The sequence below is a fragment of the Rhamphochromis longiceps genome, linkage group LG14 (assembly GCF_057381845.1).
Source record: "Rhamphochromis longiceps isolate RC_006_pf linkage group LG14, R_longiceps_female_GT1.1, whole genome shotgun sequence".
Taxonomy (NCBI): domain Eukaryota; kingdom Metazoa; phylum Chordata; class Actinopteri; order Cichliformes; family Cichlidae; genus Rhamphochromis; species Rhamphochromis longiceps.
Window position 1 is genome coordinate 33,184,492 of NC_140570.1, and position 14,480 is coordinate 33,198,971.

The following is a 14,480-nucleotide window of genomic DNA, read 5'->3' on the forward strand; positions in this document are numbered from 1 at the left end:
CGGAGTGCAGCCTCCTGCTTCTCTCCTCTTTCTGCTGCTGCTGTGATTACCACAAGGAGCCACACCGACTGCAGAGGCAGGTCAGGTTATTGCTGAACTTTGGTGCCACCATCCTATGCGAAAGGGAAGTGTAAATCAGATACAAAGCTCGCTGTGCTCTGCTCTTCTGAAGAGTTAAACTGTAAAAGAAATCGCACAGAAATCTCTGCTGTGGTGACATGTATATGTCAGCACAGTACTTTTATAAATCCACTGATTTTTTACACGTATATTTGTTAAAACAGCTGAATAATTTAGCCAAATAATACAACATACAAACTCATTTTAATCATCCCACTGCTGAAGTAAACTTTCAATCAGTATAAGATATAAACCCTTACATTCATCATATTCATTTACTTGTGCTTCCAGGCACAGTGAGGCTTGAAATGTATAATGTAAATCGGGCCTGGCTTTAGTGATTATGAATTATATCCACCTGAGCTACCTAACAAAACAACCTCGACACAGCCACTGGATCATAAGGAGATCTAGCCATCATACAGACAACACTTTCCTTCAGATGTTGGAAATCAAGAAACCTCCTGGGGGTATTTTCCATCTAAGTCTAAAAAGGATACAATGCCTGTAACTTTTCCTCATATGTTGTGACTCTTTAAAGGAACATAGCTTACATCTTCAGTCAACCCCCAAGGGGAAGCTACACTTTTATCTCTCATGGTGCTGGAGCCATAACCCTGCTTCACTTTCTTGTCAATCACTAAAAGCTCTGAAAGTTATTAAACCCTTGTCACTTTGCATTTAGAGCTTATAAACATGAGAGGGGCAGAGAGTCCTTTTGTGTCTGTAGTTTTACTGAGAAACATCTGATGGAAATGGGATGAATGCCCCAATGTTTATTCATTTTTCTTCTTTGTCATTAAAGAAATGAATTTGAAAACTGAATTACCCCTGGCAAGACAAAATAAAGACATTTTATTCATGATATACCTGTGAAGTGACAGTATAAAGGAGGCTTTATGAATAGTAATGAACTAGTTGCTTTGTTCTGTTTGCACTGATAAAGAAAAAGAGAGATTATCAAAAAGAATAAACAAAAAAAGCTTGATCACTCTAACCGTGATCATTTTTTTATTGCGGCTAAAACTTTCTTTCCTCCAGCCAACCTCGTTATGTCTCCCCACTTTCTCTCTCTGAACTGCTTTTTCACCCAGTGGAATGAGTTCCAGTGCTGGCAGCTTCTCATTATGACTGTGACAGTACAGCAAGGGAGGCAACTCACACAGATATGCATATGTTCACACTAATCGGCATGCTCAGATGGTTTTACTTCCACAGGGACAATCATCCATATTATCTACACTACCTGTCCCTATTTTAATGCCAGCCAGACAGAACAACTTAAAATGACATGGAGCTTGGCTCTGTTCTTTATGCCCTGGATGTAATTTTGAGTGCAAAGCATCAAAAGACAGATACAAGTGGGAGTTAAATAGTATGCACAAAATAATATTTGCAGTATGCATTAAAAGAATCCAGCAGACGTAATACGTATTGGTGTTCTTAGATAGCAGTGTAGATAAATGTTTAGCAGAGCTGGAAAGAAAATAAAGTGTTTTGTTTATGTTTTATTTCCTTTCGTAGATAACATGTAGGGCTGTTTCATATCAATTCAAGTTGTTACTGACACCATCTCACTATCTTCGCAGTTCCTCGTGCAGCATTATATTAAACAAAGTAAAATCCTTTACCTTATCAAGATTCATTTTTATTGCAAGTATCCTTTTCTGCCCAGTGACAAAGCAATGGATTGTCAAATATCCTGTTCGCATACTAATGACAAAATGTTCACTTGGCATCACTTGGCTTGCCTATTCCAAATTTGATAAATTATTAAAGATGAAAAGATGTACAGAAACTAGGAGCACAGATGTCAAACTGATGGATTTGTTTATGGTTTTGCAAACAACAATAAGCAGATTAGGTATTGTACTGTGGATAAATCAAAACACGAGCGGAGCATCTGTTTTCCATCCAGCGTCGGTGCTGGAGTTCCATACAAAAGTGCAGCCTAAGTTTACGTCGTTTTAAAGGCTCAGTCTGCATTAATTTTACCTATGCTCACCTCACACTTCAGTTTTTCAAGTCCGTTCACATGCATGAGATTGTCAGTTCCTACTTGGCTTTAACTGACTTGACTGCCCTCATGAGTCATATAAGGCCATGAATAAAAAAACAAGGTGCCGTAATGGTGGACAAATCTGCAATTCTACTTTGAGGTTAGATGCTGTCCACATCAAGACGTTGTGGTCTTAGTAATTTTTCTGTGCTGCTTATTTTAGTGACATTTGACCGTGGATTAGAGGGAGTACCACAACTTGGCTCCTTTACCCTTGCAGAAAGACCATGAAAGAAATAATAAATAGATTGAGTTTAATCAAGATTAAAGGTAAGTGTGTGACATGCCACTCTTTCTCAGGAAATCATATCAGTAACTGCTTCTAACCGGATACACAAAATGTAAAAAAAATAACAAAATACATGTATTTGTGAAATAAAACATCATGGTGTTGCACCACAAGCAATTTTTCAGCTGCTACATTAAAACCATAATAAGACTCAGATGTCCTTGTATCTCCCTACCCTGTAATTCTCAGTGTTTTGATGAAATATGATTTTTGTGAGATCTTTTCATTTAATTCTCAGTTTCTTTTGTGTAGCAATTGGCCCCACACATCATTGATGGCTGATTTGTGATTTTTTTTAATTTATTTATTTGCTCTCATAAAGTTTATATCGTGGCATTTGCAAGTGTGCCCTGGGTAACAAAAAAGGCTTTGAATGCGTTTAATTTGCAGCAACAATTTCTTGTTGTTTGTCAAGTCTTGGAAAACAAAATAACAAAAATGGGGATGACCTAATGAAGTTTTTGGTTAAAAAATGAAATAGGGGGAATAACAAGATGATTAATTTAATAGTTTTTGTAGCATTCCACAGAACAAAAAGCTGAGGAAAAGATATATACACATCAAATACTGAACTTGTTAAGCCACTGAGGCGTGGATTATCTGAGCATGCTCGCGTTCATTTCATTCTTTAAAAGTAATGGATTCATTTGTGATGCTTAAATGTAAATATTCTGTAATCCAGAACAAAATCCAGGACACAGACTTCACAATGCTGCTCTACCGGAACCCCATCTGGATCAAAACACAATGGAAGTTATGTCTGCAAGGTGAATAGTACAAAATGTTGAGGGTGGGGGGGTTGGGCACATATTTAAGCAGAGGCCTAATGACTTACGTTGAGACGAAACACTAACCAGAAGCAGTAGTGAACCATTTCCTCCAGACTGCTGTGCATTTCAGGAAATATGAGCTCTAGCGTGTTAAATGTCACCTTTTAAGTTACGGATGGGAAAAGTTCATATGAAACCTGCACAGTTCGAGATCAAGTCATAGAGTATCTAACGTTTCATGCTGTTTGGTGTGTTTTCTTTTTTTGTATAGTGCATGCATTTATTACCCTTAGTGATATAGTGCATATTCTACGCTAGACTTACACTGTGTGATCCTTTCCACAGGATACTGCATATTGAATGAGCATGTGGTTTTCATTTGGTTGATAAAGTTCCGGGAATACCTACCTCTTTGTCATCTTCTGGTTAATAGTGAAGATATTTTATAGATTTCATGTCTCCACAAATTGCCATAATAAATTGTTCATGAAACCAAAAATCCTTGTGATGCTCTGACACAGAAATGAAGGGCTTACAAAGAAAGAGATTTACTCTCAAGTTCTTCACTGTGATTACTGAACAACGTGAGTAAGCATCTGTAAAACTTAATGTTGCGTTTGCTTTACTCAGAACTAATATCTGGTTCCTTTTTTTCCCCAACAGATGCAAACATGAAAGGGATTGATATAGCCCTGTGTACAGTATATATTTGAAAGAGCAGCCTGCAGAGGTGATCCTACTTTCACTTTGCTGTTACTGGGTCAAATCTCCCTGTGATGCCAGCTTAAAAACTTTATTATTTTGTGTCTGAGCATAGCTGTTTATAAAAACGACCATCTTAGTGGTTAAATTAGTTTTTCCTTCTGAATTGTTAACTACAGTCTCATTGACCACGTTGTAACCAACAAAAAAGGCAAAGATAGTATAATTGGTGTGTTAACTCCAAAAAAGTACAGTCTCATCCAGGAGGCAGCGTATAATTCTGTCGGGGTCATCCTGTTCCTCAATAGTCTGTGCTGTTTCTAGGAAAGTTGTATTTTCCTTAGAAAATACAAGGTGTGAATGTGAGAATACATAAATACAAAACAGAGCTCTGCTGACAAAGAGCCTGACTGAATTGTATGTGTGGATTTAAGAGCTTAAGAAAAAAGTCACTAACCACAACAACTTTTGCAACAAAGCCTGTTGTTATCTTATTTTATCCTAGCAGACAAACTTTTAAAAACCTTACCACTGCTACAAAAAAACCCACCTATGCTTCTGGTTTAGTATTGTTGTTTATACCTGTCGCCAATCCTAACTGATTGAACTCAGATTATCTTTGTTTCTTGTTAAGACAAAAATCTAATTTAAGATAAAGTGAAGGTTTTGAGGCCAAGAGGCTATCTTAACTCTCAAAGAAAAATGAGGTCTGACAGTAAATAATTTCCAGTGTTTCAGATCCTTTTTAATGTGTTTTAAGTATTCCTATGGTCTTGAATATTTGTGACTATGGTGTGTAATGACTCTTACAAAATATCATTTATTCATGTCATGGTATTTTACTCCTTTGGTTTAATCTGGTGAGTTTAATCACTGTTAAACATGGTAAATAGACTTGTCTCTGTTGTCCTGGTTCTTGACAAATAACCGGTTTAATGAACTGTACAAAGAAATAAAGCTAATGAGAATTAATTTCTATTTGAAGTCTTTGAAAACAGCCTCAGGGTGAGGAGAAATATACTGAATTAGAGGGTAAATTGATAAAACTGGCATTTTCCCTCAGGCAATGCAGAAATGATATCTTCTTGTAACTGCAACAGTGAATCTTAACAATTTTAAAAAGCTCTGCCAGGCATTAGTTCTAATTAATTAATTAAGCATTAATTCAGCATGTCTGCAAAAAAGGAGGATGCAGCTGTAATGGCATTTGGAAATTACACTTTACATGCTGTATATATAGTGTGAGGACTTATTTTCAGTCTTCTTAACAGCAGTCTGGCTTATAACAGTGCCACCCAATTCGGTAATGAATGCTTTCTAATTAATACACTATCCATCACAGAGTCCAACATGTCGTTCTCCTGCAGGACAAAATTCCTGAGACATTGTAGGGAGTCTAACTGATTCTGATGGAGATCACTTTTATTATCCAGGAATGCATTGTGTTGTGGAGGAAAGGAATGCACAGCTTTGAGAGAGATGCCCTGGAATTCTCGAAACAATTAAATTGCTCAAGCAAAAATTTCTTTGAGGCAAAAAAAAAAAGTCCTAGTGAGGGAAAAAAGCCTCTAATCCCATTACTCTGCACTTCACAATGCTGTCAGTTGAGAAAGTAATGTTGTTGACTCTACTTGGTTTGTCATTTTGAAGGACGCCATTGCAATGAGTGGCACTGAAGTGAACAATCGCTGTCAGGGTCAGCACAGAGCAACCTGGGCAAATTCCTTCATCGTTTCACCATGGCAGCCTTACTCAACTCTGCTATAACTGCATGTTTTCACAATATTGTCAGAACATTACTTAAAAAAAGAGTGTTCATTAAAACCATCAAATAGATGGAGTGACAGGATAAACTCAAATAATATATAACCGTGGAAACTATTTTCCTTTTCCATGAGTCAGTGGATGTAATCATTTACTTTGGCACATGCGAGGCTTTCGGTTGGTTCCACAGGAAACATGAATGACCCACACCCTCCTATCAATACTAAATATATTCCTATTTTTATGGCAGCTGGGGCAAAAGTCATCTCATTTCACAACTTGCCAAAGTACCTCTGAAAAATGCTATGTTCCTGATGGCTTGAGCACGATTTTTCTCATTAAAGATATAATCAGTGGTTACGCTTTCAAAAAGGACATATGTGTAAAGAATGTTGTTTTTCCCGGTTATGCAGTCGGGGTTAAGGCATCAGCCCTCGAGGCTGGCAGCTTCACCAACAATTTGTCTAAGGGTCACATGATCCATATGGTCATGCTCATGAGCAAACATTTACATAACAAGAAACAGAGCTGGATGGTTGCAAATTGTAAACAGTTACTCATGGAGATGCAAATACAAAACAGCTTTCTGAAAGTAGTGCATCAACCAATTCGAAACATAAAACTAAAGATTGAGATTTTTTTCCTGGCTCTTTATGTTTGAAAAACTAGAGATTAATCTTGCCAACAGTAATATGGATATTTTAGGTGTTCTTGTAATTTTGTGGGGTTGCAAATAAGAAAGCACGGTTGCCGTGCGGTAATGTCCGTGGTCATTTCCTTTATTTTTGTAATGACAGTGGCTGTTTTCCTGCATAATTAAAATAGATGCTTATGAAGATCTTGGCATCCGTAGACTCACTGCCAGGTGCAGAGCCAAAGATGGGAGACCTATTATCATCACCATTAGGCTATGAGGAGAAACCCCAATAGGACTACGAAATAGACAGTCGAGTGTAACTGGCCATTTGTCTGCATAAGTGCACTGGAATTACGCAGCTCTCTGGATAATTAAGAAATGGACATTTCACATTAGCTATTAGCAACTATAATGGAAAGCATCTGATTCTGTTTGAAATCCATCACGGTGAACTATATTTATCCTCTTATGGGTGCTTATGGGTTTTTTCGCCTGAGTTTTAAGTTTACACATGAATATTTTGATTTTTTTTTATGTAGCCGATATTCCCTGTTTGACTTCTTTATTATAATATTTGCAGCTAATTTTTTTGTTTTCAACTTTTTGAAAACTAGCTGGTTAGAGTTGTGGTTTTATATTCAATCCCTTGAGATTCAATTTATGCTGCAACGCCTGTGTCTTCTTTTATCTTGCTGTTACTCTGCCTGTTATTAACTTCCTGTTATATTCCGTTTTTATTTAATTTTTACGTTCTCTTGTGTCTTCTAGTTTTGCTTGTGTGTCGTTGCCTTAATTAGTTTCAGTTGTGTGTATTTTCTTCCCTTGTTACCTTTTGTATATTTAAAGACCTAGTTGGTCAGTGTTCCTTGTCTGATTGTTTGTAGTCTTGGTGGTTCTGCCTCATGTTTGCCTTGTTTCAGATGTAGTATTTTAGGCTTCTGATAGGCTTCTGGATTCCAGCTGAATAAAGTTTTTTTTTTTTTCATGTTTGTTTGCAGGGAAGTATTTGTCTGCAACTTTGCAAAAATGCTTCTCTGGTTACTTTCCTTAACATTTAGAAAAGCAAATATCCTCCAAATATAAATATTTATGGCGTGATTGAAAATTATGTGCCAAAACCTTATGCTGGAATTTTATCTTTAATGATCTGTAGTAATCAATGCATATGTTTGATATGTAACATAAAACAAATTACTCTCTGGGGATATCAGTTTCTCTAGAGTATTTGTCACGGGGGGAAATCCTTGAACTCAAGCATTATATTTTGCCATGGGCAGGTTCAGCTGCCAAATGTAGGAATTTTACCTTAATTTTAGACTTTGAGAATGTCAGAAATAAAGTGACATCAAAGAGCAATAACACAGCTGCGACCATGTACAGTACATCCATTTTCGAAGGTCCGGGTAACTGGTCAGCTATAATCTATGACTTTAAATCATCCTGCAAACTGCAATAGCATGCAGCATAGCCTGCAGTGTAAAATAAGATCATCTTGGGAAACATAATATATGCCTGACATGAGTTTAGGAACAATGCTAAATAGTAAAGCTATAGAAATCCATGGCACGCTCAAGAAGAGGAATGGACAAATGTACAAAGGTGGCGTGGAGTAAATCTTATATTTAAACAGCCCATGGGAGGATACATCAGTATGCCATGTTTTAGCGTTAGTCATGCACAGATGTTTAAGAAGAGAGCTGCTATGTTACTGTCAAAGCCATATGTGCTTTGGTCTGTACAAACACTATAATCAGTAGCACTTTATAAAGCAGCTGCAGAGCCCACAACTAAAAATACACAGTCAAGGTTGCAAATCAGAATTTATACCAGTATAATCACTTTAATACTGAACGAAATGATTTTATAACCTCAGATATCGAATATAACCACATCCTGTTTTTGTGCTTTGATGATTCGCTGAGGTTTTAAACCCAAATCGTTTTCACGAAGCTCAGGGAAACGTGTTATTCTCAAACTCATCAGTTCAGGAAACTACAGCCAAAGCCTACAGCCTTATAACGAATGGTAGCACTGTCGCAACAGATAAACCAGGGGTGTGATCACAGTGGTATGAAAGAAGTGAGAGACAGCCCATATCTTCTGCATGTTGAGGAGTTAAGGTCATAGACCAGGTCCCAGCGAATAGTTACTTTTTAATGCTGTTTTCTTTAAATTAAGCTGAAAGTATATATATATAAAAAAAACAACAAAAAAACCACCCAGCACGCCCCTGCGGGCGGTTTATCCTTCAAGCTCGGGTCCTCTACCAGAGGCCTGGGAGCTTGAGGGTCCTGCGCAGTATCTTAGCTGTTCCCAGGACTGCGCTCTTCTGGACAGAGATCTCCGATGTTGTTCCCGGGATCTGCTGGAGCCACTCGCCTAGCTTGGGAGTCACCGCAGCTAGTGCTCCGATTACCACGGGGACCACCGCTACCTTCACCCTCCACATCCTCTCGAGCTCTTCTCTGAGCCCTTGGTATTTCTCCAGCTTCTCGTGTTCCTTCTTCCTGATATTGCTGTCATTCGGAACCGCTACATCGATCACTACGGCCGTCTTCTTCTGTTTGTCTACCACCACTATGTCCGGTTGGTTAGCCACCACCATTTTGTCCGTCTGTATCTGGAAGTCCCACAGGATCTTAGCTGGGTCATTCTCCACCACCCTTGGGGGCATCTCCCATTTTGACCTCGGGACTTCCAGGTTATACTCGGCACAGATGTTCCTGTACACTATGCCGGCCACTTGGTTATGGCGTTCCATGTATGCCTTGCCTGCTAGCATCTTGCACCCTGCTGTTATGTGCTGGATTGTCTCTGGGGCATCTTTACACAGCCTGCACCTGGGGTCTTGCCTGGTGTGATAGACCCCAGCCTCTATGGATCTTGTACTCAGAGCTTGTTCTTGTGCTGCCATGATTAGTGCCTCTGTGCTGTCTTTCAGTCCAGCTTTGTCCAGCCACTGGTAGGATTTCTGGATATCAGCCACCTCCTCTATCTGCCGGTGGTACATACCGTGCAGGGGCCTGTCCTTCCATGATGGTTCCTCGTCTCCCTCCTCTTTCTTGGGTTTCTGCTGCCTGAGGTATTCACTGAGCACTCGGTCAGTTGGGGCCATCTTCCCAATGTATTCTTGGATGTTCGTTGTCTCATCCTGGACTGTGGTGCTGACACTCACCAGTCCCCGGCCCCCTTCCTTCCGCTTAGCGTACAGCCTCAGGGTGCTGGATTTGGGGTGAAACCCTCCATGCATGGTAAGGAGCTTTCTTGTCTTTATGTCTGTGGCTTCTATCTCCTCCTTTGGCCAGCCTATTACCCCAGCAGGGTACCTGATCACGGGCAGGGCGTACGTGTTGATGGCCCGGATCTTGTTCTGGATAGCAGCTGGATAGTGTAGTGGTTAGACTACACGCCTTTGGATCAACAAGGTCCGCGTCAGGTGTTGAGGAACCAGGGCACCCTGACGAAAAGTGGGCTACTGGAACAAGAAGGCATCGGTGGGCAAGAGATATATATATACATATATATATATATATATATATGGCTAACCAACCGGACATAGTGGTGGTAGACAAACAGAAGAAGACGGCCGTAGTGATCGATGTAGCGGTTCCGAATGACAGCAATATCAGGAAGAAGGAACACGAGAAGCTGGAGAAATACCAAGGGCTCAGAGAAGAGCTCGAGAGGATGTGGAGGGTGAAGGTAACGGTGGTCCCCGTGGTAATCGGAGCACTAGCTGCGGTGACTCCCAAGCTAGGCGAGTGGCTCCAGCAGATCCCGGGAACAACATCGGAGATCTCTGTCCAGAAGAGCGCAGTCCTGGGAACAGCTAAGATACTGCGCAGGACCCTCAAGCTCCCAGGCCTCTGGTAGAGGACCCGAGCTTGAAGGATAAACCGCCCGCAGGGGCGTGCTGGGTGTTTTTTTTTATATATATATATAGTTAGTATAATTCCAGAATTATACTAACTTTGCCATTTAAAACTTACCACAAGCTATTATAAAAACTTGATCATATCATTAATGACATTTAACCTCAAGCCTGAAATTTTAATTAACACGGCAAGAAGGAACAACTCTGAAGTAATGTTTTTGTAAGCACGGCTTACATTCAAATGATAACTTTCCCTGTGATCTCTGCTGTGCCAAAAGATTGATTAATAATTAAAATATCTTGTGCTCACAGAAAAAAAACCTCTGAGAGATTTATTTCTATCAGGCAGAACTGTTATGGCACATCTACTTACTGATGTGCAAGAAACCCCTATTAACTCTCCTCAGGTACCTGCTCGCACTGTAATGCACTATTCTACTCCCTTAGAGCTGGAATAAGGATGTCCTTGAACATGAAGGCAGAATTTAACAAGGCTGAAACTTTACACTGACATCTTCTGTTATTTGATGTGTTTAGGTAAAGGCAAGACTTTAACATTAAGCCACCTTTAAGACCACTAAGCAGGAGAACAGACCAATAGCGGAATAACAGCAAAAGCAATGCAGAAATTAAAAATAGGGGGGCTAAAACAATTGCATATCAAGAGTACTGATAAATGCTGATGAGTCTTACAAAGTAGTGCTATACAGAAAACAGAAGGCAGTAAAAAAAAAAAAAAAAAAACTTTTTTACTTTGATGTTCAGGACAAAATAATTTCATTCATTAAAATGGAAGATAAAAGGGTCACCGTGAGGGTACTTTACTGAACTTTGCTTCAGTGAAAGATCAGGCACAGACAGAAGAGGGGAAAATAACAGTGTATAATATCTACCAAAGTGTTTTCCTAATCACCACAGGGAACCTCCAGGAGAGGAAGACTCTCTCCACACCAGCTCAGATCTGGTATTAACATCATATCTGCTATATCCACTGCAGTCACTCTATGGATATCTTCATGTCCATCTAGCATTAACTTTACGTGCACGCACTGGAGTCTGGTGCATTATGCATAAGCCCTGACAGAAAGCTTCTTGCCTTAATATTGTTTCTCATTAGATTTTGCAGTCTGTGTGAAAAGTTTGTTCAGATGAGTTTTCAAAAGCAATATCAAGTTTGGCAATATCACTGGTTTGAGCAATAATCTCAGTGATTAGCTCAGTCAAACATTGCCACAAAATATGAACATAAATATGAAAGATGAACACCAGCTTCCAAAGTCTAAAATCTCTGCAGAAATAAACACAATTTGTGGGCTTCATTAGCTGGCACATTTATTATATAACAAGGCATCTTTTCTGCAGTAAAGTAGACATTCAATATTCATTTTTTCCAGCTTGTTTTCTACTTTACATCTTAACAAATATAAGACTCTTCATGTTTTTGTTTGGTCTTCTAAATATTTCTTTCCCACAGCATTATCACAGTAAAAAGCCCAGTGCAACAGGTGCAGGGATGGGAGGTTATAGGTTATGAAGTGTGATGGTAAATGTAAAAGTGCTTGAACAAGCACCACATTGAGGCAACATATTTATAGAACATATTTATAGGTGCTTATTATGTAAAATATATGAAGAAGATTCCAACATTCTTGCCTCTCTATCACCAGCAGGGACAGAATATGTGATATTTAGTGGTTCACACTCACCCATTTGGAAAAAACAACATTTTCCCCAGTGTTTTCTATAAGCTTTATGCACACAGCACTGTTTTCAATCAGCTTGCTGAACAGTGACAACCCACAAGCCGGTGGCATATCCCAAGGCACCAAACCCAATCTGGGTGCAGCACAGTCTAAATTTAATAGGACATCAGAAAGCATCCTGTTTCTCCCTGTGGTGAGTGACTCCGAGGAACAGAAACATCTGAACCTTACGTGAGATGCTCTCCACATCTGGCACCCGTCCTGATTGTTTCAGAGGTGTGGGCATGCACCAGCAGCTGCAGCCAACCACTCCCAGATGTTTCTGATAGGCTGAGTGTCTAGCTGTTTGTTAAGCGTGAGGTGATCTTTGATCCTTTAACTGCGTTGGCTGCAGTGTTATTGTGAGGAGGGCCCGAGAAGCTCTGCGAGGCACACAGCGGAAGTGCTGCAACCTCACAGAAAGGCCTGTGGTTCGCTGTGGTGAAAACAGGCATGGTAAAGTGGCTTCAGCTGTGGAAAAGAGCTCTTTGGAAACCACCCAGTATCTCTATCCAGATCCAATTGTGCTACTGGCATCGTAATAGAGGAAATCAACACAAGTATAGTCTATAACCTTGGAGGAGTAAAGTAGTCTTTAAGTGAGCTTTTATGTGAAAGAAATGGAAATCTCTGAAACTTCATAATAAAGCTTAAAACCCTACGAAACCATCTCTGATATTATTTTCAGCAAAGTTGTGCTTTGCTCAGTTTCTGCATGTTTTTTTTCTATCACTACTGAGTGGTGCAACACATGGTGGCAAAAGACCAATATCGTAAATTACCCCTTTTTCCTCTTTTAAGAAGGCGTCTGTCCTGACATGATCACACATGGCTAAAACATCCTGCTCTAACATCCCAAGGCTATAAAGGCCCAACTATCCCTGTCAAAGTCATGTCAGGCTTTGTACACCCACCATTTGGATTCACAGAGATAGTATTTTAGGAAACGGTGCACTCAGGCCAAAAATTCAAAAATAAACAGAACATTTGTGGAGAGGGAAGCTGTGCCACTCCTGCTTCCTCCCTCCACTATAGCCTGGTTCCACTATAAGAGCACTTTAGCAACAGATCTCAACAGAACGGAACAACAAATTGTGCATCATACACCATCCCATGAGGTCCACATATGTACCCTTTTTGATGTAAAAAGCATCTGTATTTTCTTACTGTCATCATATTCTAAACTTTTTGTGAATATTAACACTGATATTCAACAAGAGCAAAAAGAAATCCAACACTTGGGATCAGTTTTAAGTTCTCTCTTCATTAATGTCTTACGTAGATGCCCTTTTCCAAAGCCTCTCCATCAATGGACAGCAGTCCTGGTGGCAGTGGAGCAAAAACTAAGCACTACATGGTACTGTGTGAATAATATTATCAAATTTTAGGTTGCTATCTATCAACAGTGTGCCATAATCCCGGAAAACTTATTAAAATATTTCTTTAAGCTACTTCAAACTTACAGGAAATAGAATTACTGCCAACAAAGGTTTGTTTTGACCCTAAAAAAGTCTCAGCAACCACAAGATTTCTCATTTCCACAGGTTCCAGTATGTGACTGAGCAATGAGAAGGGAAAAAAATCTAAGAAAACACAAAGTGATTAAGATCATTTCCATGGAGGCTGCAATTAAATATGTTTAGAGTTTATGTCATTATTCTGACATTTAATTTTTAAAATATTGTTTCTAACATCAACATTCTCTTTACTTTATAATGAGACATTCACCATTATGTGCTTCCTTACGAGTCCCTGCTGTAAACTAATGCAAACTTTATTTGCACATGAAAAAAAAAAACAACATTTCAAAGACTCTTTTTGACTGCCGAGGCCGGTGGGTTACCTTTATCTTGCTGCATAATTTATGCTCAGTGGGAAAAGTTTCAGAGTTCTTTTTTGATTTGTTTGATTGTTTTTTATTAATTTGTTTTTTTGTAAAACAGTGTCAGCAGAATACTTAGCTCATTTTTCATTTTAATTCTGTTTGTATTACCTGTCACTATTTAATATGTTTGCTCAATTATTAAGGTTATGTTTTGATTTCTTTTGCAATGTCTTGAAGGCATTTGTTGACTAAACATTCTGTTCAGTCTGTAGCTCCAAAAAAGCTGACAATCACTTTTTTGACAAGTTGCATCAGCCTGTAAGCATTACTTTATACATAAAAAATAAATAAACAAATTATAAAAGAGAGGTTTGGTCGAGGTTTTGCGCAAGATGGAAGATGATCCAGCAACTTCTGGTGTTTCGTAAATACTGAAAATTAAATGGTGTTCAATTTGAGTTTAAAATAATGGGCCTGTTTCCTTGACTGAGGGCACAAGTAAGTAAGAGCTCTATAATTCAGTTTAAAAAAATAAACAGTGTACTGTAACACGTCATATCACATTCATCACAAAGCATCTGTGCCATCTTTGTGGTGTCTCACTTGAGTACATCAGTGAGTTGGAATCAAATCAGATGGAGTAACACTGCAGAAAATAACAGGCTGCAAGTCATTCTGCAAGTCATTATTCGGTGCAA